Raw genomic sequence first — 26771 nt, 5'->3', positions numbered from 1 at the left:
TAGGCCAGAAGACTTAGCCAGTCTAGTCTTTCCATGTTCTTCTGCCTGCTTTTATCCTGGCCTTGATGGCAGCTGATTAAATTATGCCACCCATATTGAGGGTGGGTCTGCCTTTTGTAGTCCACTGACTCAAATGTTAATCTTCTTTGGCAACACCCTCACAGACACAGCCAAAAACAATACTTTGCATCCTTCAATCTAATCACGTTGACACTCAGTATTAACTATTACTCTCTAGAATAAGTGAATTTGTGTGTGTAGCCACTTACACATTGATTTACACCTAAAAAAATATAGAAACTACAATATTGTAGTTTTATAATCAGTTTAATTGAACAAGCAGTCCATTCCCTCCTAGTGTCAAATGTGTTGTCTGTTAAAATTTTGCACATATAAACTTTTGCGCCTTTTCCCTGAGAATCACATTTTCCAGAACATATGAAAAGTAATCATTTCATGTACAAAATGATACATAGCTCTGTTTAAGTCATTGAAATAACAAAACGAAGGAAGCAGTAGATTCAGGCAGCATCTTTCACTTGTCTCCCCATCATGTGCACCCCAGGCCTGCTTAGGAGCCTGAAACCCTGCCCTGTGCTATGGTGGTGCAGTGTGCATTGGTAGTGCAGGTGCTAGGGGACCTGGGGGATGCCAGCAAACTTGGAAAGTAATCTCCAAAGGGTTTCGGATATAGTTCCCTGCCTCCTGGGAAGCCAAACTTGGTCTTGTTGGAGAAGTGCTGTGGCTTTCTTGCCCTAAGCTCTGGTAGATAAAGCGACTTGAAGTCGAGTTTGAGAGAGGAGTGTAGGGGAATGAGTTGACTACATGAAAAACATGAAGGTCTTAATCTGTATAAGACCTCTGATAAAGTACGAGCAATGTGAGGGTGAAAGGCACAGCTGAGCGGGGAAACACCTGGGACTCCAGTTTGTGGAGTGCATTATCCCCACGAGGGACTAGCTGGTGATGTCAGGAGCCTTGCTTGTTGATGAGAAAAAAATATCATTTGAAGTCAAAAGGAGACCCCACACTGGGAGCAAATGTTGCTCACAATGCTGCCTCAACCAGCACCTGACCTGGTCCCCCCTGGCGTGACCAATGAAGAGAGATCACACACAGTAAGCAGGTAGTCTCCCAGCAGGACCCAAGCAGCGTGGGGCCTCCTCAGGAGCCAGCCAAGGGATGGTGGCAGTGAATAATAGCTGAAAAAAGAAAAGGCCAGATGACAGAAAATCCCAGCAGAGTTGAGAGAAGGGGCAGCGTCCGGCGTTGACTTGGCCTAATGGAGCTGGGTGACACTGTAACAGCTGTGCTCTTACACACTCAGCCACCTGCTACCTCCTGACATAGTTGCACCTGGAGATGACTGGCATGGAAATACTGTGGGGAAATCTGTCAGGCATCTTTTAATTAAAAATATTTTTATTAAAAAAAAGCTGAAAAGATAGGATTGAGTGCCGCATTCCTTACTCATAGAAAAGTTGGGAAGGAGTTCATGAATAACTTTAAAGTTAATAAGAAATATCAAAATAGTGAAACCCTGTCTCTACTAAAAATACAAAAATTAGCTGGGTGTGGTGGCATATGCCTGTAGTCCCAGTTACTCGGGAGGCTGAGGCAGAAGAATTGCTTGAACCCAGGAGGTGGAACTTGCAGTGAGCCAAGATCATGCCATTGCACTTCAACCTGGGCAACAGAGAGAGACTCCATCTAAAAAAAAAAAAAAAAAAGAGAGAGAGAAAGAAAGAAATAGCAAAATAGCATCTCAAAAAGAAATGGCATGAGCTATTAGCAAATTCCTGAACAAAAAGTAGCAAGACATTCCTTGAAAACAGGCAAAAGCCCAACTAAAAGTTGTTTCATGTAACAAAATAGAATGGGTGACTTCAACTTTAGGTATGGCCTAATGTTTTATTCCATTAGACTAAATTCTCTCTCTTTCATACATGCACTTTATGAGTTAACTCCAACCCCAAATTCAGTATGGCTTATGTTATCATTACATCAATTTCCTGGAAAAGCAAATCTACCTCCACGGTAGTCCCCTAGTATTCATAGAACTGTACAGATTGGTCCACATTGGCCTTGTTTAGGACACATTCATTCCTCAACCTACCACTGTGGCCAGACATATAAGATGGACTGGGCTTATTTTATGCACTCTTCTTCTGGAGCCAGAGGTAGTGTCAGCTTTCTTAGAAGCATGTTGCCTTAGAATAGAATGGATATGGTTCCCCTGAAGTAAAAATTAATTTGCTTGTTTTTTTAAAAAATAGAGCCAACTCTATAATTTCAACTTTCTTTATACAAAATGATATTTATGTTTTATTTCACTGAAAATGATGTAAAAATGCAGTTGCCACTATATGTACCTACTTTAGATACTTAATTTGTAATTGAATAAGATAATGGGCAGAGTGTGGATTGGGTTTTGCTGGCTATGTGGTATTCATATGATAGAGAAGTATCTTTAGCTTATCACAAATATTTCTTGCTGAAAAAAGTCATTATTCATTTGTTTAATAGTTAGTCTTGACTAGTTATAATAGATAGGAAAAAGTGTTATCAGGTGGATTACTACTTATGAAATCCATTCATGAATATGCAGGAAAAATCTGTCACACAGATCAAGAGTGTTTAATTCTCAATGTCAAAACTATGCTATTTTATTTGCACAGAATGGTTGATTTCTGGTATTTCTTTTCATAAAATGATTGCTTCCTGATACATTGTTGAAAGAAGTTATGAAAATTATGATTGAATAATGGCTATTGAGTTTGTCATTGCAAGGAGTAGTGGAAAGAAGGAATGTCATCAAATACAATAAGATTTTTCTGATACTACTAGTAATGAGTGTTACTCCTTTTTCTGAGATTATTGATCAGAAGTCCATTATATCAGAAGAGAGAAATGTACTCGGTTTATTAGTGGAAGTTGACTACATTATGTCAGTAGATATCAAGCAGAGCTTGGATGAAACACAGAGAAAGATACTATCAACTGTTTCCACTCTATTGACATGGCAAACAGAAGCTTTGAGTAAAGACTACAGCTAAGGAGAGAAGACTAGATATTATATATACGAATGATCACCAGTTATAAGGCTATCTTCTCTCATTGTTGAGGTTCCATTTCCAAAGAGCAATTTCACATCGTTATCTTAATAAGCTGAGACTCTTCATTCTAACTGTTTTCTAAAATCAGCTGGGGAAGTTCAGCCAAATAGAACAGAGATCTGGTTTACACTTCTGCTTATACGTCAGATTGCCCCAGTTTTGGGGATAACCCCTCAGGTTATTTGAATTAGGTGTTTTACATAATGTGGGCACTAATTAGGAATGAAGATTGATTGTTTTCTCGCCAACTGTACCTTGAAGGAATGTCACAAGTAAATTTGGGAGATTTTGTAGAATTGACCAAGAAAGCGATTACAATAGAAAAAAACTGGGTTTCAAATCAATGAAATATAACATATTTTGTTTAGTGGCTCAACTATATTCTTTATACCACAAACAGGATGTTTCCATATTGATGTGGTAATAAGCAACATAAATGAGTCTGTAGTGCACAGAAGATTCAGGACTAGCAAATGGTAAACTGATTTTCTTAGCATTATTTGAATTACTATTAGAGCTTTGGGCAGCTTTGTTTTCTTGATAATATTCCTATACCTAGCTGCAGCCAAGATTTGAGCCTACTCAAGTTAATACTGAATATTTGTAAAGGGAATCCATTAACATAACCCCTAATAGTGTGATTACATGGAGCTACTCAGCAATATATTTGGTATCTGAAGAATGTAAACTAACCTCTTTAGAGACAGAGGGTCAAAATTTTTGATACAATCTAAAAATATCATTCTTTGATTGAAAAAAAAATGTGAGTTTGATGCTTTTTCAACACTGGATTTTCTCCCAACGTTGAGAAATTATGTTTAACTAGAAGTACTAAAAATAATATTCAAATAGTATAATTTAAAAGAAAAGTATATTAGAAATACATTCATTGTTATCTATTATAAAAATTGTGAATAATTTTGAAATGGAAAATGAAAAAATGAGAATTAAAGAGAAAGAGGGACACAGAAGAGAGAGAGACAGAAAGACAGACTGAATGCTAACAATTGTAGGGAATGTGAGCAGTTTTCTAGTACACCTTCTGTGTTCTCTGACTCTGTAATGATCTAACATCTTTAAACTATTTTACACTCAAAGTAATTGCATTGCTGATAGTACTGCGTATTATTCTTGGCTCTAAAGGTGTAAATAAATTTTGTACAATGGAAGTAAAGTTTCCTTCAAAAGTCACTTTTTCATATACTAACAAATTCATTGCTCATTTCCTGATTGCTTATATATGTATCCTTTCTGGCATCTTCTTTAACTAATTTTAACACCTTATCAATTCCCTCATTAATTAGTTAAATGAACTATTTTACTTAGGTTTATTTTATATTTGTATGAGAGTTAAGATTTTACCTTTTTAATGAAATTGGGCTTTAACATGTCTATCCAGTGAAAATATTTGGTTTTCCAGTATTTGAGTGTTTTATATGAATTTTGCATCTGATAAAGCATTTATAATGGTCCTTAATGAGAAATTTTCCCATAATTTCACCATCTATTTTTGACAAAAAATCTGGAATATTATTTGACCTCATCTTCTCTATTTAATATTGTATCTTCACAGCTCTTGAATACCTGAAACATAGTAGGTAGTTCCTTAATAAATAATTTTGATGGCTACAGTTTGAATAAACAAACAATTGAAAACCCTGTTGCCTTTTCTAATGACATACAATAGTAAACTCTGATTTACTAATACATCAAACAGTCAACAGTAAGACAAGAAAATGACTAGTATAAATGACATGGACTTGATCTAGATGTAAACCATCCTACATAGAGTGGTGTCTATATTTGCAATGACTTCAACGACATAACACTTTTGACTGATATAAATTAATTACTTAATGCATTTTAAAGAGTATATTTTATTTTTAATTAAATGTTGTCATGGATCTTTGTATTTTTAACTTAGTGTAAAATTATTTGCGGTGTACCAACCATTTACCAAGTGGTGTGCAAACACAAGAAATTCATGAAGCAGTCTAAGAAATTTTGGAGGCTTAGGGGAGTCTAGTAAATATACTTTAAGAACTAGTCACACATGCATCCTTTTACAGATGATGATGATAGCACAGTTGAATATGACAATTTTTTTTCTGCTGAAAAAAGTTTCAGGCAGTGAGATTTGCCAAACCTTTTAGAAACTACAAAGGAAAGGGTCCTTGACTCTGTGAGAGGAACTTAAGGAAGACTCCACAGATGACTGAATGCCTGATGGAAGCCTGGGGGAAAAACAAAAAAACAAGCAAAAACAGTACAAAGGTTATAACAACAAATTAATTAGTGATAATTTTGGGGTATAATGAATTGCTTTTACTTGATTTTCTATTCATCTTTCATAATTTGAAATATACAATTTTGTGTATTATCTTCACATAGTTGTATCTTAAATTATAGGCTCTTTTATTCCATTAAAATAATCTAAAAGTTATTTTCAAGACCCCAAAACTCATGGAATGAATTAGGAGAATTTTCTTGATCTAAATTATTACTGTGTGATAAATTACTGAAAAATTATTTAGAAGGTAATGAGAAAATATCTGGACTTTTGATATATTTTGTAATTATACCCAAAAGAAAAACAATAAAAACTTGAATGTTTTGCTTTGGATTGTTAAATATTTGATTTAGATTTAGTGGGCTTTCTTTTCTTTACTTTAAATATTTGCAGTTTGACCCTCTCTTGTGATTAAAAAAATTCTTTGGAATAATATAATATAAAATATTTCACACCTGGGCTATTTCTTCAGTCTAGAAACATTATTTATATGGATGTAGATCCATTTGGCATAAATCCTGTCTGCCTCTAGAAGTGTGCTTATTCTGCACAAACTTTGCCATAAAGTAGAAGTAGTTAAGATTTCCTCTGGGCTAAAATATGACAAGTAAGCATCTAACTTACAAATATATTCCACTTTCTCTCTCTCTCTTGAACATCCACTGATTTATTCCCCTTTTGACATATAATTGTATTATATAATAGGCTATAAATATTTATTTTACATAAATACTATATACAGGTATACTAACTATATGTGGTAAATAATTATAAGTTTTTTTTAATTTAGATGAAGCCGTATTTAAGAACTAAAATTTTTCTTTAACACTGTAAGTACTTTTAAATTAGTAATATTTATTATACCTAGTACATTAGTATTATAGAGTATTTAAAATATATATGGAAAAAATATAGCCTAACAAAGGAAAAATACTCTTTTAAACTTATAAAATGTTGAACTATAGGCTATAATAAACTCTGCATTACTGCATGAAGTCCAATGAAATACTGATAAAAAGGAATTTGTTTATTATTTTGCTCAGCCTTTATTTATCAAAGGAAGCAAAAATAATACAAACTAGCATTCCCTGTAACTTTGGAAATTATTGTCTATATAAGCTATTGCAATTCATAGGCATTGTTTTTGGTCAATAATTGTACAAGGTGTAACATTTGAAAACATATGCAATAATTCACAAATGAAATATATATTTACTTTTGTCTATAATCTTTTATATTTTAATGAAACTGTTTTTTACGTTTTCTCTTCAAAATTTTGCATACTAAAGTTAGTAAATAAACTACATCATTGTTATCCTTCTGTGTTTATAGAATTTACTATTTAAATGTTAAATGAAGATGTAGAAAAAATAACTATTTCAGGAACATTTTTTTTGTTAAATCTTCTCTCACCCCCTTTCTTTTTTATATTCAGTCATAAATTACACTAGTAAGTGAAACTTGACACTTTACTCTGCAGGTTCTCATCTCCCTGCCCCTTCGAAATTATTTCTGTTTTTCCTTGCCTTCTTTCTCTCTATCCCTCTCACTCACCCATTCCACACCAGCCCACATGGTTCTGGCCTCCCTTCTCTTCTCTTAGAAATCCATACTCTGCTGGTACGCCCATAACCCTGGCTTCAACAATTATTTACAAACTATACCACAAGCTAAAACCTCACTCCTGAGGTGAAGAGCTCATTCCTCAATCTCAATCTCTATGTATGACAACGACTGATATTTAGTATATTCTATTTAAAGTAATTATCTTGTCCAACAAATGTATCCCGACTTCTGAAATTTCCTATATTGGCTTCACTATCTATATGGTAACTTATGTTAATAAATTGGTGGCTGAAACAGATTCTCCCTTTTCTTCACTCTCACCATCCAAGTAGCTTCCATATATGAAAAATCTCATTCTGAAATGTCGTTAAAATGGCCTCTAAGCTTCATGTTGCTCAATTTTAACCTATCCTGCCTCTTGCTAGGAGTCTTCTTTTCATATAAACTTAAACATTGTCCTATTTAAAAATCTGAGAATTCTGTGAATTGGTTTCCCATGTTCTGTAATATCAAGATCCAATGCCTTGCAAGTCCACCAAAACTCTCTTTAACAATGCTCTGTCATGTTCAGTCAGCCTGTTTCTACTTGTCCCTTTTACCCTTTTCTTCAGTTTTTCCCACAGAATAGTGGGAAACCTGTATTGCAGTTAACTTGCTTGCTACATTGTCTATCTCTATCCATGACTTTCTGTGTCTAGCCAAGCACTTATGTAAGAGAAACAGTCATAATCTAAATTTATATATAAACACAAACAGTATTAACAATTGTTAATATGTGAGTAGAAATTATAATTTTTAAGAATTTCTCTAAGCACACAACTATCATGTAAATAGAGGAGAGATTCTACTTCAGAATATTACAGTAGTTATTTACCATTTTGGAAATACTTGCAGCGTCAGTGTCAGTGCTGCTTGTGGTATTTGAGTTGTCAACCTCACATTCATAGTTTTTGCTTTTATGCCCATGGTTCATCTATAAACAATGATATATTTATTTAATACTCTTAAAGGTCAAATATTTCTTAAAAATTAAAATTGTGTTTCAGTGCTTTGCTCACAAACATAAGCCACCAATGGACCTATGTTACCAACCTATCAACTGCTTCTTTGTTTGTTTTTAAATGAGGTAATGATTAAGGGAAACCTTTGTTAAGAACTAAGTGACACAGATTGCAAATGTATTTTATACTTCTGAGATTTAAAGGAAAGTTTGAAAATCATATGCAGTATTACTAACGTGAAATAAATATTTTAATCAGAACAGTGAAAACTCATTTTTTTTTGCAGAATAGCATAGATGATTTCAAAATAGAGTAATATAGTAATATTCCTAAAAACTGAGAAAGCTTGCTAATGTTACCTAAAATTCAAATTATATTTTTTCTATTCCATTGAGAGTTATACTGTCTTCAGTAGATGTGATAAGATGGAACAAGATGTCAAAAGTATGTATAATAAATTCAGTCATATGAAATTTCATTATAAGTGAAGAAAGTGTCATGTATGAAAGCCAAAATATAAATTTTTGCCTCTTTTGTTAGCATGCTATTCTAGGCCTGAAAGAATGAAGCTTTAAATAAACTGTATTTAAAAGAAATTATTATTGAAGATAAAATGAGAACAATAAGATTATATTTCCCTCATAATTAATAAGATAATTATTTCATAAGATTTAGAAAATCTAAAATAAGCAGAATTAAAGAAAACAACATATCAATACTAACAATTTTAATATTAACTTGTATGTTCTAACTCTGTTTTCTTGGTTTACAAATATAGCTGACACCTTAATCAAGTGGGTCCTGAAGGGTGCAAAAAACCGCAGAGATTTTTCTTATAACTGCCCCTGTGAACCTATGCCTTTCCTTGCCCACTGAATAAAATCAAAGACAAAGATCATTATTTTTCTGATAAGTTTTAGATAAAAATTCCCCCAGGACACTTGAGTCACAGAAATTGCTTCACTTCTTTAATTAAAATGTCCAGTCTTATCCAATACTTACTAGGTGAATCCTCTGGAACCCCAGTGATTGCTTAATAGGTGGATAGTTCTCGTGGGGTATTGAGAAGGAAAGAAAGTATACAGTATATTTAACTACCAAAAATTCCCTATGTGAAGCCACTTAGCTAATCACCATTCTTTACCCAGTTATTTTAGTTCCTTGAGAGATTTTGAAACACTGGGTTAATTTAGGGGCATCAATTGATTAGCATGATCATCTTGTTAAATGATGTCCTGGGTAGCTGTGATAATTTACAAAAAATCTCTCGTGTAAATTTTCAAAACTTTGGCTTATTTCATCCAGAATTCCATTCCAAGCCTTTTATCAGCAATTATTTTAGACAAGAAGATAGCGTTTTGTGTGATCCTGAGCATAAACTTTTGTAGATTTCCTGAATTTTTAATATGCCCATTTAGAAAAGCTATTCAAAGCAGGAAAACTTATTATACCTCAATGTCCTCATCTAAAAAAAAAAAAGAATAATTATGCTATTCTTCACTGAATTATGAGAATTAAATAATATATTTAATAGCTTAAAAATGAAAGCATGAAATCACGAGTTTATTATTGTTGCAACCATATAAAATCTTAGGCAGTGTGCAGGAATTCAAGGCTTTCTCAATAGGCTGGATCAACTGAATTTGGTCTTACCTTTTAGTATCCAGAATTTAATATAAATATCTATCATGAAACTGATGATCAATAATTGATTTAATTCATGAAAAGGGGCAATTGTCATATTACTTTTCAGTATTAGTAATTATAAGGGATATGCAACTAGTGCCAACATTTGGTCACTTTAGATTATAAATAGAAGAAAGAACCACCCCCAAGTCCAGTGCATAGTACTCTTATTCACATAGGATTTTAAAAAATTGGTTCAAAATAAAAGGTGTGATTTTAAATTTATAAAACTCAAAGAGCACTGCTATATTATCAGCATTGTTACTCATATAAGCATGTGGTCTTCATGCCACTTTTTAAAAACTAGCATGTAGATTGCATCACTTTCTGTTGGACTATGCAAAGCCATTTCTTGAAGATTTATGACAAACATAATCTATCCTAACCTTGGAATTGAACCAACCCAGATAATCACTTCTATGTTCTCTATGTGGTTTGGAGGTAGGAAGCAAATTGAATTTACTGAAAGCAGAAAGAATGTAAGCAAAGCAGTTTTCAGTGCTCTCTTAATTTTCTCTTTCAGGGTAGCCATGGTATAGTTAGTTTTGCAGTTTTGCATTCTCTAGTTATTTTATTAAGGCATATTATTATTGCAAATAATGTAGTTACGGGAATCAACAGAGATAACAAATTAACTACAAATTATTGGTAACAAAGATTTCAAGGCAATTAAAGAAATCATATTATGAGCCTTGATTTAAAACTCAATATAGTTCAGCAGTGTTTTATTTAAGCCATACGGAAAGACAACATGACTCAATGATTAAGTGTAAATTCTGGAGCCAGACTGCCTGGCTTTGAAGTCCTTGTCATTCACATACTGTGTAAACTTAGATTATTTAAATTGTCCGTGTTTGAGTTTTCACAAATGGCAAACATGAATGGCCGTATAGATTTTGAATTTTTAGAGCATTTGTGAGAATAACATGTATAAAAAGTGAGTTACTAATTATTATATAAAGTTATATCTTTATATAGTGCCAGGACTAATGGGAACAAGATGCAAAAAGAATAATTTCAATTCAGTGTAAAGACTGTATTACTAGTCAACTTCAGCTCTTTCAGTTGGTAGAAAGTTTCCTTTGACAGGAGGAATGAGCACATTGGAGATTTATAAGGATATTGAAGAGGGATTTGCACAATAGAAATCTCACTGAAATACACATACATTTTTTCTAATATTCATATTATATTATTCTCAAGGTGAGAATCTTTATAATGATAACTTCAGCTGTACCTAATAATACCCTGGTTGAGACTCATAAAATTTAAACAAGGTAATATTGTCAGGAATTCTTCTTTCATATTTCTTGACTGCAGCAAAGTTTAAACTTCTAACTTTAATGCATTTTTTCTTATTAAATGATAAATTATTTCCATGAATAATTTAATATTCATGAAAATATTAAAATTAATTTAATATTTTTAAATTAATTTTTTATTGATTTTATACAATTTAAATGATCTTTAAGATCATTTTAGTGTTCAAATTAAAAAAATAAAAAATCTCTCTTGTCTGCATATTAATGTAATGTATAGGTTAAATTTATTTTTCTGATCATTTCAAGTGTGTCTCTTTAAGTACATAGAGCATATAGTAAATATTTCTTCAAATGAACATAAAAAAATAAATATATCAAGAATGTGAACAAAGGTTCTTTGCAAAGGAATCTGCAAAAAGATGTTTTTCTGGTGAGCAGTTTGCACACAAGAAGACACAGCGTCTGGAATAAAAGGAAGGTGCTTTCCAGAGAACAAAGAAAGGGGTTTAGATTTCATAGCAAAAGTTCTCACCCAGATTTCAATCAAGCTTGTTTATACAAATTAATAATTCAAACTTGCTAAGTGCCTGCCAACAGAGCTGGGTTCTCATTGGCTGGGGCAGATGAGCTCTGGTGGGTTGGCTTAAATGAGCTTTGATTGGTTGGTTTCCAAGCCTCAAACTATACATCTTTGTGAGATAGTTATTTCAAAAGGCAAGTGGAGGTAGGGTGTATTGTGGTTGCAGTTTATCTTGGCACCAGCAACAGGAACTGGTTTGGCTTGATTACAGAAAGAGAGGTCCTGAGTTACTTTCACAACATCTTTCTGAGAACGTAGAGTACATTACCACTCCCTCACCCACCATGGCTGCTTGCTTCTGTTTCAGCTCACCTCAGTTAGCCAGAGTCCACTGAGGATCCATCTATTTGAATAGATCCTCTGTAATAGATCCTTTAATAAGACTTGTTGCTATTAAAATGATAAGGCACAATATATTGGAAATACTTAACAAACAATCGTACATACTTTTTCATTATATATATATATAATGGAAAAGCTATGGTATTGAATTCTCTCTTTCAATACTGTAGTTCTCCAGAGTTATTTTACTTCTTCACTATTTACCCTTTAAAATATTACAATACGATTGTAAACACATCAGTTGACTGAAAATGCTCTTCAAGTATACCATGATAAATCTATGTCCTTTCTCTCAGTTCTCATTGTCCTTGAGCTTTCTATATTTTGTTAATTAGCCTCTCTTTAAAATGTTCCTGTCGTTGCCTCCTCTGTCTCACAAGAATCTCCTTTTCTTCCTGTTCTAGGATGAGCCCATGTTAGACAAACATAAAAGAAATTTAATAACCTACTAAAAAGTCTTCAGATCATATCTGTTCAATACTTACCTTTCATTAATTTACATTTCTGGCTTCCTGTCAAATATTTCCAATATATTGTGCTTTATCATTGCAAAAGCAACAAATCTTATAAAAACTCATTGTGCTCTACAATATGTTAACTCTCTCTTGAACTTTTCCTTACTGCAACAGATATTATCTATTTATTTTGCAACCACATTGCAAATTTGTATCAAAATGTAGGTCGGCATTTAAAAACTCTTGTCCCTGAACCCATTCTTCTATATATTTTGTTTCTCTTGCCAAAAATGTCATCTGTCTAACCCTGACCAGAGTCATCATTGTCACCCAAGCATATCATACATACTTCTGACGTTCAAATTGTCTGCAACTGTTCCTTCATTATTACATTTAATTTATCCACCAACTCATTCTTGGAAATTTATTTACCTACTCTAGTCCTTAGCACTATCCCAAAAAACAAAGTTAAGTGTAAAGGTGACATAGTTTAAAGTCCCTGTACAGTAAAATAAATATTAGTTACATTTATATTCTTGATAATGATTGAACATTTTCTTGTGGTGTGAATTCTTTTTCACTTTTTTTTCCGTTTTTACAATTAATTATTAAAATATGAGAACCAACACAATATAAATTAGCCAAAGAAGTCTTTGCATTTAACCAACGCTCTGTAAATGTTGTTTACATTCTATTCTACCTATTTGCATGTACAGTGTCTTACAAATGTAAATATGATATACATGAGTTTCTTGTTTCTGTTTATGATAATAATTAGGTAAATAATTGATTCTTTCACAAAAGGAAAGGTGTGTGTTTTCCCCAGAACAGAACCAAAGACAAAAGCTAATGGGCCAAGGCTTTTTTGTGAGATATGCAGTCTCAGGACTACAAATATGAGAGGGGACAGGAAATGAGGACAGGAAGTAGGGAAAAGATATGCAAGGTGGTGTGTTTCTCAGCTATTCACAGATTAACAAGAAAATGGAGTTGGCAGTTTAATAAGGACAGATGTTTTCTAAACACGTCACATGGAACTACTGTGATGTGGAGCTGTCAATCAATATGATGAATGGAAAGGAATTAGCTGCCAAATCATCTTGTCTTCTTTTTCTCAGAGGTCAAAGTTTATCCCTCTGTACATTATGTCTGTCTCTTCCAAATTACGTAACCAACTCTGATTGGCTGGTTTGTATTCTAGATCATAGTACAGTAAAACCCTTACTGTGTTTACCAGCAGAAATGCCCTCTTTGCTAAAACCCAGGATCTCTTGCGCAACAAATCCTAAAGGAGTGGGAAAGCAAAGCACACATTCATAAGTGGATTACTGGGAAGAGTGGTTAAAAAGGCTAATCCTAAATCCACAGTTTGTTTTCCTTATGCATAAATTTTAACAACTGGGGATATATAATCAAATACCAGCTGTTGGTTCAATCCATATGCTGTATCTTGGAGAACAATGCAGCAACTTTGCATTGAACTATAGTCAAAGCTGGTGTTTTATTTGAAGTTTCATATAAACTTCAAATAAGGTATGTGGTGAGACCAATGAACACTATGTTCATGAGCCTATTGTTGTCATAAAATACATTTATTTTTCCAAGGAATTTTTTTAGGTATATGATACCAATGAATCAAAAATTTTCTAGACAACTCGATGATATTGAAGGGCATAGAGACAAACCCATATCCAGAGTATTTATCTATTCCAGGAAATGTAAATGTGTGCCCTGCTCCAAGGATGAAGGAGACCTATGTAGTTTACTTCCACCAGCTGGCTTATCTCTCCTAAAGAAGTGTGCCATATTAAGAATTAGCAATGTTATAGTAAGTTCAGACTTTGTAAGGGAAAACTCATATTTTTAGGTCCATTCATAACTTCAATTTTTCCTGTCATGGTCATCTGTTTGTGGGCCTATTGTAGCAACTTTGAGATGGCTAAAGAGTGAAAATAGCTATTGTTCCTAGTGCAAATTATTCTGTTTACCCAATTATGGAGAGCCTCCTCTGTAATGGATCAAGAAAGATTCTTTGTGCTCACTCCAGTATTATCATTAGGTCATCCCAGACACCCTTCCCAGTGATCGTCCTCTATTGTTCCTTTCTGGCATCTCAAAAGCTAGCAAAGCTAGTTGTCAGTGCCTGGAAAGCTGTGTGTATTCCTAACTTAGGCCGTCTCACTCTTTCTTCATACAAAGTAGGTATGCAAGTGTACTGCTCACAGCTTTGCCTACAAAATGGATTTCTTTGAATAACTGTCACGACTACCATCAATATGTCATGCTAATGCACTTCTCACCTAGACCAAACTCTCTCCTTTTTCTCAAATTTGTTGTAAGGGGCCCTATTTAAGACCATAAGTTTGATGTGAAGAATAGCCATATACTTCTTATGCAGAGGATGGCCTTGCCACGTCAGTTTATATGTGTGCAGCAGGATTTTATCACTCATAGTAACTGGTTTCTCTTCCCAATATTCTTATCCCCCATATATACTTCCAGAACTCACTGATTTGCATGTCATATTGTGCAAACTTAAGGGAAGCTTGCACAACCACCTGGATTTGCTTGCTGTAGCTCCATTAGAAACTGATAGTCTGAAGAGCCATGCAGCAACTAGAGTTGAATCACATTTCTAAGTGCTTTTAAAATTCAAAGATATTCAATAAATATATTCCTAATTTGTCATGGTTCGACATTGCTCTTTACTTAGAGAATCTCCACTGCTATGCTCCAGACAAGAAAACTATTGAAAAGTCTACAGATGCTGAAAATCCTTGAAAATCATAGAATTTATCTCTCAACTTCTGACATACATGTGTATAACTAGGTTATGTAGAATAATTCCTGGTTCCTATTCAGTGAATCTAATTAGCATGGTGACAGTATCAATATAGTGGATGCCTGTGCTGTTTTGTAGGATGTCAGGGCAATCAAGGGTTTGTAGACTGTATTAAATAAAAAAAAGACAGCTCTGAGAAAATGAAAGAGCTCTGTGAAACTATACTGTCATCTTTGTCTATTAAGACAAGCTGCTTTTATACTTCCCTGATAATTTTATGATAATAAACATTGAGAAGAAAGCATTTGTCAAATCAATAGTCTTATACCAAAGCCCTGGGCAACTATGAGGCTATTCTCGTTCCTGGGATTATCACATGGGAGTTGTTCCATGCCTGGGGGGATATCTTCCTCCTCCTTTCAGTCTTCCTGAGTTTGGCTTTTGTTTCTTTCTTTTGGCCAAATCTAGAAATGCTTTGTAGATGAATCACACACAAAAAAATGTGTGATTTTTATTGCATTCGTAATATCAATTGCTGCAGACCAAATTCCTTCAGCTTAAGCAATAATCTTTATGACAGACATTATGTAGGATACCTCTGGCACCAAAGACTAAATGCAGCATTGGGTCGCTTATAGTCAATGGTGAGTGTCCAGGCCTTGTGCACAAGCCACATGTGACACTAGATAGAAAAAATTGTCTCACAGAGGAATTGGGCAATACGGATAGTTATTTTTTTTATGCATCAGACCACTGATACTGTTTTAGAGAGGCAATGGCACTAGACGTTTTTAGTTGGACAGGTTCACAGTTTTCCACATACCCCTCTAAGATATCCCTAATGTCAGCAGTTCCATTCAGGGATTCGTGGTAAAGATGAGCATAATTACATATAAATAATAGATATATACTAATAATATATTCAATAGTGGGGCCATAACATTGAAGTTTATAGGGGTTCAGAAGAACTCAGTGATGCCTGGACCTGACAACATCTCAATGGTGGTGATCTCAGATCCAAAAGCAAAAAGTAGTATTTGTTTCCCTGCATCCTAGTGCCACGTGTTGCAAGTGTCAATGTCGCCTTCTACCACATAGCCAAAAAGTCCAAGAAGTACATTTCTTTCTACCTCTCCATTTTACTCTGATCTTGGCATGTGATCTCTGATCTCTGGGGAGCATAGGAACTCAGGAAAACACCTGGTCTTGGTTTTAAAACCCAGTCCTGAGGTCCATGTAAAAGTTTGCAGGGCTCCACAATTCATCCTTAGGCTTACTGGGAGGAAGGAATGGCATTTGTGTCAATAACAGAGGCTATTGTGGGGCAGACCCTAGGGGGCCTCCTAGGCAGGAATTATTTGGTGTGGAGCACATTAATCTTCTCCTTGGAGATCTCATTATTAATCAAACTCAGAGATCTCTTGGGGAAGATCCTTGCCTGGGTCGATCAGGAGAGGGCACCCAGTGATCGCTTTTATGCCAGACTTCCTATTGGTCAATCTTTGCTGATATGACCATGACTGCTTTTTCCGTGGTGAGGAATTTGTCAGTTAAAACTTGGGTTAAGTTGAAGTTCTATAGACCTGAGTTCCTGAGGAGGTTTAAGGGGACTCAGTAACCACAGGGAATGGTACAGATAAACCTAGAAATCTAATCTCATCATCTGCTTTTCTCATCCTTTCTGTGTAGATCCAAAGGACAACAGGGTGGCCTGCAGGACTGCTATATCCACTATAAGACATGTTATTCAGTGGCAGCAGTGAACTCACCATGGGTGGGTCAAACCTGTTGTAACTCAAATAATCACCAGCTGAGGATGGCGAGGGTATTAGGTGTCCTTGTCCTCTGACAGCCTACCTTTCCCCTCCTCCTTAGGCAGTCAACGCACTCTGGAGGATGGGACTTTTAGTGACGCACTTAGCAAGGCACCAATGTCCCTCATTAAGTTTAACAATATTTTCTTCTTTATTGTGAAGGCAAATTTAACCATGTTCCAAGGATGTATTTGGGCTACTGGACAGATCAATCTCTAAGGGTTCTATATACTTTATCAATAAAGCCACAAGTCTCAACTACTTGTTGCATTGTAGAATGCCCATTTATGTCAAGGACTGGCTTAGAGCTAACTGACAACATTTTATGCAATTCAGTGCTTGGGGTGTCCAAAGACAGGGGAACATGAGTAATAGCTAGGTACCTGCTTCCACAACTTCTTTAGAGTCTTTTCATCAGATTTCTAATTTGAGTCACAGATTAGCTTTGGCCAGGGGGTCAGGAGGACTAACTAAAGAGAAGGACCAAGGTTCCCCTGAAAATCAAAAGTTTTCTGCAAATAATGTTTTTTTTTACTTTTAATAATGTCCTATTGTTTGATTTTTAAATAAATTATCAGTGAGGTATCCTTTTGAGGAGTTCAGTTGACTAGATAATATCGCTAATATTATCACTACTATTCTGTTGATCAAATGACAAAATTTGTCTTCACACATCTTCAATTCATAAAAAGTCTTCAGAAATATTTCATTTTTTTGAGGGTAAAGCCATCCCTTTTCATCTTTTTATTTATGTTCTATAGTAGACTACTTAGCATATATGATAGATTTTAATTGAATGACTAAATCATTTTCTTGAATGACTGTAGACTATGCTTCATCCATCAGCTTCATGAACTAAGTTTGTTTTAATAAGCATGAAAAATTGATAAATTTGAAAAGCAGACACATTGTGGTATACAAAATTCTGAAGATTCTCCAATCTACCAAGGTGTCTGGATTATTCAAATACTTATCTAGTTATTACTGTGAAGGTACTTTGCAGACAAAAATTAATTAGAATGGCTAATTAACCAATATTAAGATAGAGTGAACGTCCAGGATTAGTCAAGTGTAGTGACATGAGTCTCTAAAAGCAGAAGAGGAAGCCAGAAGAGCCAGTCACAGATATGGGACAGTAAGAAAGGAGAGAAGCAGCAGAAGAGGATGAAAGAGAGATTCCAAGCATGAGAAAAATTAAACTTGACATTGCTGTGTGTAAAGATGGAGGAAGGAGGGCAAACCAACCAAGGTGAGAAAGGTGTAAAAGCTGAGTGACCTCCAGCCAGCAAGAAAATGAGGACCTCAGTACTATAATCACATAGAAGCATATTCTACCAACAACGTGAATGAACTGGAAAACAGATTTTTCCTGGCTGGGCATGATGGCTTGTGACTGTAATAATACCAGCACTTTGGTAGGCCAAGGTGGGTGGTTCACCTGAGGTTATGAGTTCAAGACCAGCCTGGTTCACCTGGTGAAACCCCATCTCTACTACAAATACAATAATTAAGCCAGGCATGATGACATGCACATGTAGTCTCAGGTACTATGGAAGCTGAGGCAGAAGAATCACTTGAACCTGGGAGATGGTTGTTGCAGTGAGCCGAGACCATGCCACTGCAAACTTCAACTTGGGTGACAGAGCAAGAGCTTGTCTCAAAAACAAAAACAAAAACAAAAACAGATTATTCCCACAGATTCCAAAAATGAAGGAAACTTGCCAACACCTTGATTTTCACCTGGTAAAACCTGAAGCAGAAAACTATCTGAGCTACACTCTGCCTGGACTTTGGACCTCCAGAACATCAATGTAATAAATACATATTTTTTAAGGCTACACAATTTATGGTGATTTGTTACAGCAGCAATAGGAAACTAAATCAACTCATTTATATTAAAAAATCAGAAAAATACCAAAGTTATTTAATGGCTCTGTTACATGTGCAAATGGGATAGACTTCTGTGATGGAGGCACATGGGAGCGACAGCTTGAGTGGTCAAGGAAAGATGGGTCAAAGTCAGAATGGTGGTCATGATCCTGGATGAGGCAAGAATCATAACACAGACAAGCGAAGTATGAACCTCTTGTACCAATGAGAGTGGGGGGGAAAAAAAAGAAAACAAAGGGACTAGGTGCTACCAGCAAACTGCCACTGGTGACACCTCACATTCAGTGCCTGTTAAAATTATTGAAGTTAGAATTAAAGACTATCTTCTCATAGAGGAAGAATTCATTAGATATGAGGAACAAATGAAACCATTAGAAGAAAAGCAAAAAGAGGAAAGATTGAAAGTGGGTGATCTGAGGGAGACTCTGACATCAGTAGGACCCTTGGAAAAGATCATTGATGATGGTCATATCACCGTATCTACATTTGTTGAGCTCAGAACACTACATCAGCATTCTGTCATTTGTAGACAAGAATCTGCTGAAACCAAGCTGACTGGTTCTGCTCAACCACAAAATACATGCCATGATAGAGGTGCTATTTAGGGTGATGAAGGTGGAAAAGGTCCCCAAGGAGATCAATGCTAATATAGGGGATTGGCCAACCAAATCCAGGAAATTAAGGAATTTATGGAGCTTCCTCTTACACATCCTGAATATTATGAAGTATAAAGTCCCTTAAGGGGATCATTCTCTATGGCCCACCTGATACAGTGAAAACCTTGTCAACCAAATTATTACAAACCAAACCTCAGCCACTTTCTTGAGATTGATTGCCTTTGAACTTTTTCAGAAGTACTGAGGTGTTGGCCCAATTTCATATGGGAATTGTTTCAAGTTACTGAAGAACATGCACCTTACATTGTGTTGGTAGATGAAATTGATGCCATTAGGACAAAAAGATATGACTCAAATTCCGGTGGTAAGAGATAATTTCAGTCAATAATGTTGGAACTGTTGAACCAGTTGGATGGATTTGGTTGATGAGGAGATATAAAATTTATTATGGCCACAAACTAAGTGGAAACTTTGGAGCTAGCACTTATTAGAGCAGATCGTATTGACAAGAAATTTGATTTCCGACTATCTGATGAAAGACCAAGAAGCATATCATTCAGAGTCACACAAGCAGGATGATGCTGGCCAATGATGTAACCCTGTATGACTCCATCATGGCTAAAGATGACCTCTCTTTTCAACATATACTTTCTTACAGATCAAAGTAGATTTTTCCAGCCAATTTTCCTGAAAGATATTCTAGAGCAGGAAAAACAGACATCAAGGCAATCTGAACAGAGGTTGATCTGGTGGCCATAAGAGAACATAGGATAAAAGTAAAACAATGACTTCAAAAAAATCTAAATACATGTTCTTTATAAAAAACAGGAAGGCACCCCTTAGGTACTCTATCTCTCATATACTATAGTTGGCATCAGGAAAACAGTTGGGAGATTTCCTAAACTCTAAAAGGGGTAAGGCTGGGAGAGTTGCCCAAAGGAATCCATATTCCAGTTGATTTTTATTAGCAAACATCCTCTGTGTCTTTTGGAGCATGATGTGTAAGATGGCCATTGGGCAGCCTTTGTTGGTCTCTACGCTCCGACACTGTGTTTCCCAAAAACGTGTGCTCTTTCACGCACAACAAATACCTATAAATACATAAGTAAATAAGTGTATATTTGTAGTATTTGAAGAAATAACAAATAGCCATTTCCAGAACTGAAACCATCCAGGATGAAAATGTGAGATATTGGGACCAGGTTCTGGGGTGTGTGGTAGGCTCAGCACCCCTGCTAGGTTGTGTTCTTCCAAACCCTTGGTCCCTTACCAAGAATGGGAGGGAGGACCCCACCAGATGTGGTGGCTCGGTTAAGTAAATATAAGCCCCCAAAGAGTTTTTGCAGAAGGTTATTTATTTAGGCAGAGAGAGGAAAAGGAGAAAGAAATAAATAGAGAGCAGCTCCCACAAGGTTGTGGAAGGGGATCTAGAAATGGAGTCTGCCCAGGTGTGGGAGAACGGGACTTTTAACCTGGGAGCTATTCCTGCCCTATTCAAATTTTCTGTCCTATGAAAGGAGTTCTTTAAACCTACGGCTAGAATGATGGATCTTTGATTTTTTTGCCTGAGTGTGTGAAAGTTGAACAAAGACCTCTAGTCTTCCGGATGGAGATGTGGGTGGAGGTATGGCGCTGGAAGTTCTTGCCTTTGAAACTACACCTCCTTGTAACCCAGGAAGAGAATACATTCCCTCAGTATGAACTTCAGTCCTTGTTTCTTTTTCCTGCACCTTAGTTACAAAATATTTTAATGCTCTATGCACTTATGTTTGGTACCAACTTTCATATTTAGTGCATCATACATAGCAATACATGTTGTAATATAGCTAATGCTTCTTTTGTTTGCCTAGAGATACATTAATGGCAGGTACTACATTATTATTTGACAAACTTTCTTGAGACATATTTCTTATAAATTTGTGTAGCTACCAAGAGGATTATCCCCTTTCATTTCAATTATTGTTTTATAAAGTAGAGTATATTCTTTCATTAGTTTCCATTTTAGGACTTTGTTGGTGTTAATTTTTAGAGTTTGTTTTTCATTTCCACCTGAATTTCTTTGACAATTATTATAATTATTTCTACTGTTAAGCTTCAAAATAGATTAATATAAGAGAATATACAGTGCCATGTTGTTTTTTTTTGTTAATGTTGGTTGTAAGCAACTAGTAAATTATTCAGCCCAGAAGGGAAATGATCTAAATCCTTTTATTAAGCAATAAATGAATGCAAAATCATAATTAAAATTTTACATGCTTCTGTGGAGACCATTTAAACCTCAAATTGCAAAATTATAATGTATTCCTCATTGAATAATGCTAATACTGTCTTTTACTACAAAATAGTCAATGTGGATATGTCAGTAATTTCTGTACTGACTTCTTTCTTTCTACATATACTTTTTATCCCGAATGTCTAGCTGTTTCTGATTATGCATATAACAGACTTTCCTGAAGTATCATTTATGCTTATAAGCATAAGAACAAATGACTAAAAAAATCTTAGGTTCACAGTAAAATTCTTTAGGTCCTGGAAAGCTTTTTTTTTTTTTTTCTGAGAAGATAGGGTATAAACTTTTCTCAATTTTCTGTAAGTACAGAATGAGCACCACCTGACATAATATACATACTTTCTTACAGATCGAAGTAGATTTTTCCAGCCAATTTTCTGAAAGATATCCTAGAGCAGAAAAAACAGAGATACTATCTTGCATTACAAGTTTCTTTTTCTAGTAAGGTTGTAGAGGAGTATTATTTTTATTCTTTCATTAAGCACTAGAAATTGTTTCAGAAAAATTATATGATCAGGTACCCTAGACAGTATACTGCAATGAAAAGAAATAGATCTCAATATGTAGGCATGTTATTGTCTCATGATTTAATGTTCAATGATACCATTTTCTTCTAAGCTGTCAAAAACATATGGTTTTGTAACCATTTAACAGAGCTGTATCTTTTCTCCTATTTCTAGCTCCAACCATTTTCAATGACTTTGCTAGACACCTAATCAGTTAGTGACACAACCAGTAAGTAGAAGAGTTGGCAAATACAGATGTTCAGCAATTTATCAAGAATGCAGAAGAGATAGGTTTAGACTCTACCAGGAAGTTAATGTATCTAATATTACTAATTATAAAAATAAATGCTACCACTCTGACTAATAATTTATACATGCATATTTAAACTTTGCAAAGTAACATATTTGAAAGTTTGTTAGTTTTGTTAAATCAAAAAAATAGAAGATGTATTCTTTAGCTAATTTTTTTTGAAACTGAAATTTATAAATGATTTCTGTAGACTCCTTTCTCCTACATTAGTAGAGAATATTTATCACATATTAAACTTTTGACCAATATATTCTGTATATTGCCATGATTAAGGAAGACACTAACATATGATATCAATACTTAAAGAAATTATATTCCATGTTTATTTCTTTTTTTTTCCCCCCCACTAATTTTATTACATTTTAGGTTTTGGGGAACATGTGAAGAACATGCAAAATTGTTGCACAGGTACACACGTGGCAGTGTGATTTGCTGCCTTTCTCCCCATCACCTACATCTGGCATTTCTCCCCTTGCTATCTCTCCCCAGCTCCCAAACCCACACCGTCCCTCCCCTATTTCCCTCCAACTGACCCCAGTGTGTAGTGCTCCCCTCCCTGTGTCCATGTGTTCTCATTGTTCAACACCCACCTATGAGTGAGAACATGCAGTGTTTGATCTTCTGCTCTTGTGTCAATTTGCTGAGAATGATGGTTTCCAGGTTTATCCATGTCCCTACAAAGGACCCAAACTCATCGTTTTTGATGGCTGCATAATATTCCATGGTGTATATGTGCCACATTTTCCCTATCCAGTCTATAGTCGATGGGCATTTGGGTTGGTTCCAGGTCTTTGCTATTGTAAACAATGCTGCAATGAACATTCATGTGCACGTGTCCTTATAGCAGAACGATTTGTAATCCTTTGGATATATACCCATAATGGGATTGCTAGGTCAAATGGAATTTCTATTTCTGGGTCCTTGAGGAATCACCACACTGTCTTCCACAATGGTTGAACTAATTTACACTCCCACCAACAGTGTAAAAGTGTTCCTATTTCTCCACATCCTCTCCAGCATCTGTTGTCTCCAGATTTTTTAATGATCGCCATTCTAACTGGTGTGAGATGGTATCTCAATGTTGTTTTGATTTGCATTTCTCTGATGACCAGTGATGATGAGCATTTTTTCATATGTTTGTTGGCCTCATGTATATCTTCTTTTGTAAAGTGTCTGTTCATATCCTTTGCCCACTTTGAATGGGCTTGTTAGTTTTTTTCTTGTAAATCTGTTTTAGTTCTTTGTAAATTCTGGATATCAGCCCTTTGTCAGATGGGTAAACTGCAAAACTTTTTTCCCATTCTGTTGGTTGCCGATTCACTCTAATGACTGTTTCTTTTGCTGTGCAGAAGCTGTGGAGTTTGATTAGGTCCCATTTGTCTATTTTGGCTTTTGTTGTCAATCCTTTTGGTGTTTTGGTCATGAAGTCCTTGCCTATGCCTCTGTCCTGAATGGTTTTGCCTAGATTTTCTTCTAGGGTTTTTATGGTGTTAGGTCTTATGTTTAAGTCTTTAATCCATCTGGAGTTAATTTTACTGTAAGGTGTAAGGAAGGGGTCCATTTTCTGCTTTCTGCCCATGGCTAGCCAGCTTTCCCAACACCATTTATTGAACAGGGAATCCTTTCCCCATTGCTTGTTTTTGTCTGGTTTGTCAAAGATCAGATGGTTGTAGATATGTTGTGTTGCCTCCAAGACCTCTGTTCTGTTCCATTGGTCTATATCTCTGTTTTGGTACCAGTACCATGCTGTTTTGATTACTGTAGCCTTGTAGTATAGTATGAAGTCTGGTAGTGTGATGCCCCCTGCTTTGTTCTTTTTGCTTAGAATTGACTTGGCTATGTGGGCTTCTTTTGGTTCCATATGAAGTTTAAGGTGGTTTTTTCCCAGTTCGGCGAAGAAGGTCATTGGTAGCTTGATGGGGATAGCATTGAATCTGTAAATTACTTTGGGAAGTATGGCCATTTTCACGATATTGGTTCTTCCTAACCATGAATATGGAATGTTTCTCCATCTGTTTGTGTCCTCTCTTATTTCGTTGAGCAGTGGCTCATAGTTCTCCTTGAAGAGGTCTTTTACTTTCCTTGTTAGTTGTATTCCTAGGTATTTTATTCTCTTTGTGGCAATTGTGAATGGAAGTTTGTTCTTGATTTGGCTCTCTTTAAGTCTGTTATTGGTGTATAGGAATGCATGCGATTTTTGCACATTGATTTTGTATCCTGAGACTTTGCTGAACTTGCTTATCAGTTTCAGGAGGTTTGGGGCTGAGACAATGGGGTCTTGTAGATATACAATCATGTCATCTGCAAATAGAGACAATTTGACTTCCTCCTTTCCTATTTGAATGCCCTTTATTTCTTTTTCTTGCCTGATTGCTCTGGCTAGAACCTCTAATACTATATTGAATAGGAGTGGTGAGAGAGGGCATCCTTGTCTAGTGCCACATTTCAAGGGGAATGCTTCCAGTTTTTACCCATTCAGTATGATATTGGCTGTTGATTTGTCATAAATAGCTTTTATTATTTTGAGATACGTTCTATCAATACCTAGCTTATTGAGGGTTTTTAGCATAAAGGGCTGTTGAATTTTGTCAAAGGCCTTCTCTGCATCAATTGAGATAATCATGTGGTTTTTGTCTTTGGTTCTGTTTATGTGGTGAATTACGTTTATAGACTTGCTTACGTTGAACCAGCCTTGCATCCCCGGGATGAAACCTACTTGATCATGGTGGATAAGCTTTTTGATGTGCTGTTGCAATCGGCTTGTCAGTATTTTATTGAAGATTTTTGTATCTATGTTCATCATGGATATTGGCCTGAAGTTTTCTTTTCTTGTTGAGTCTCTGCCAGGTTTTGGAATCAGTATGATGTTGGTGTCATAAAATGATTTGGGAAGAATTCCCTCTTTTTGTATTGTTTGGAATAGTTTCAGAAGGAATGGTACCAGCTCCTCTTTGTACGTCTGGTAGAATTCGGCTGTAAACCCATCTGGACCTGGGCTTTTTTTTGGTGGTAAGCTCTTAATTGCTGCCTCAACTTCAGACCTCGTTATGGGTCTGTTCAGGGTTTCGGCTTCTTCCTAGTTTAGGCTTGGGAGGAGGCAAGTGTCCAGGAATTTATCCATTTCTTCCAGGTTTATTAGTTTGTGTGCATAGAGTTGTTTGTAATAATCTCTGATGATGGTTTGAATTTCTGTGGAATCTGTGGTGATATCCCCATTATCATTTTTTATTGCATCAATTTGGTTATTCTCTCTTTTCTTTTTTATTAATCTGACTAGTGGTCTGTCTATTTTGTTGATCTTTTCAAAAAACCAGCTCCTGGATTTATTGATTTTTTGAAGGGTTTTTTGTGTCTCTATCTCCTTCAGTTCTGCTCTGATCTTAGCTATTTCTCGTCTTCTGCTAGACTTTGAGGTTTTTTGATCTTGCTCCTCTGGCTCTTTCAGTTTTGATGATAGGGTGTCAATTTTTGATCTCTCCTTGCTTCTCATGTGGGCACTTATTGCTATATATTTTCCTCTAGAGACTGCTTTAAATGTGTCCCAGAGGTTCTGGTATGTTGTGTCTTCATTCTCGTTGGTTTCGAAGAACATCTTTATTTCTGTCTTCATTTCATTGTTTATCCAGTCAACATTCAAGAGTAAGTTGTTCAGTTTCCATGAAGCTGTGTGGTTCTGGGTTAGTTTTTTAATTCTGAGTTCTAACTTGATTGCACTGTGGTCTGAGAGACTGTTTGTTACGATTTCTGTTCTTTTGCATTTGCTGAGGAGTGATTTACTCCCAATTATGTGGTTAATTTTAGAGGAGGTGTGATGTAGTGCTGAGAAGAATGTATATTCTGTGGATTTGGGGTGGAGAGTTCTGTAAATGTCTATTAGGTTTGCTTGGTCCAGGTCTGAGTTCAAGAACTGGATATCCTTGTTAATTTTCTGTCTGGTTGATCTGTCTAATGTTGACAATGGGGTGTTAAAGTCTCCCACTATTATTGTGTGGGAGTCTAAGTCTCTTTGTAAGTCATTAAGAACTTGCCTTATGTATCTGGATGCCCCTGTATTGGGTGCGTATATATTTAGGATCATTAGCTCTTCTTGTTTCATTGATCCTTTTACCATTATGTAATGTCCCTTTTTGTCTCTTATGATCTTTGTTGCTTTAAAGTCTAATTTATCAGAGATGAGAATTGCAACTCCTGCTTTTTTTTTTTTTTTGCTCTCCATTTTCTTGGTAAATCTTCCTCCATCCCTTTATTTTGAGCCTTTGTGTAT

General features: G+C 35.4%; 1 protein-coding gene and 1 pseudogene across 1 annotated transcript in view; both read left to right on the top strand.

The window, feature by feature from the left end:
* The window catches only part of KLHL1 (kelch like family member 1), a 428234-nt gene that overhangs the window by 209836 nt on the left and 191627 nt on the right, over positions 1–26771 (top strand). The window lies entirely within an intron of this gene.
* Positions 18903–20076, top strand: LOC116551278 (annotated as a pseudogene).

Source organism: Sapajus apella, unplaced genomic scaffold (genome assembly GCF_009761245.1).
Source record: "Sapajus apella isolate SASKATOON/1434 unplaced genomic scaffold, GSC_monkey_1.0 scaffold9, whole genome shotgun sequence".
NCBI lineage: Eukaryota > Metazoa > Chordata > Mammalia > Primates > Cebidae > Sapajus > Sapajus apella.
Note: the sequence above shows the minus strand (reverse complement) of the source record. Positions and strands in the feature narration are given on the sequence as shown.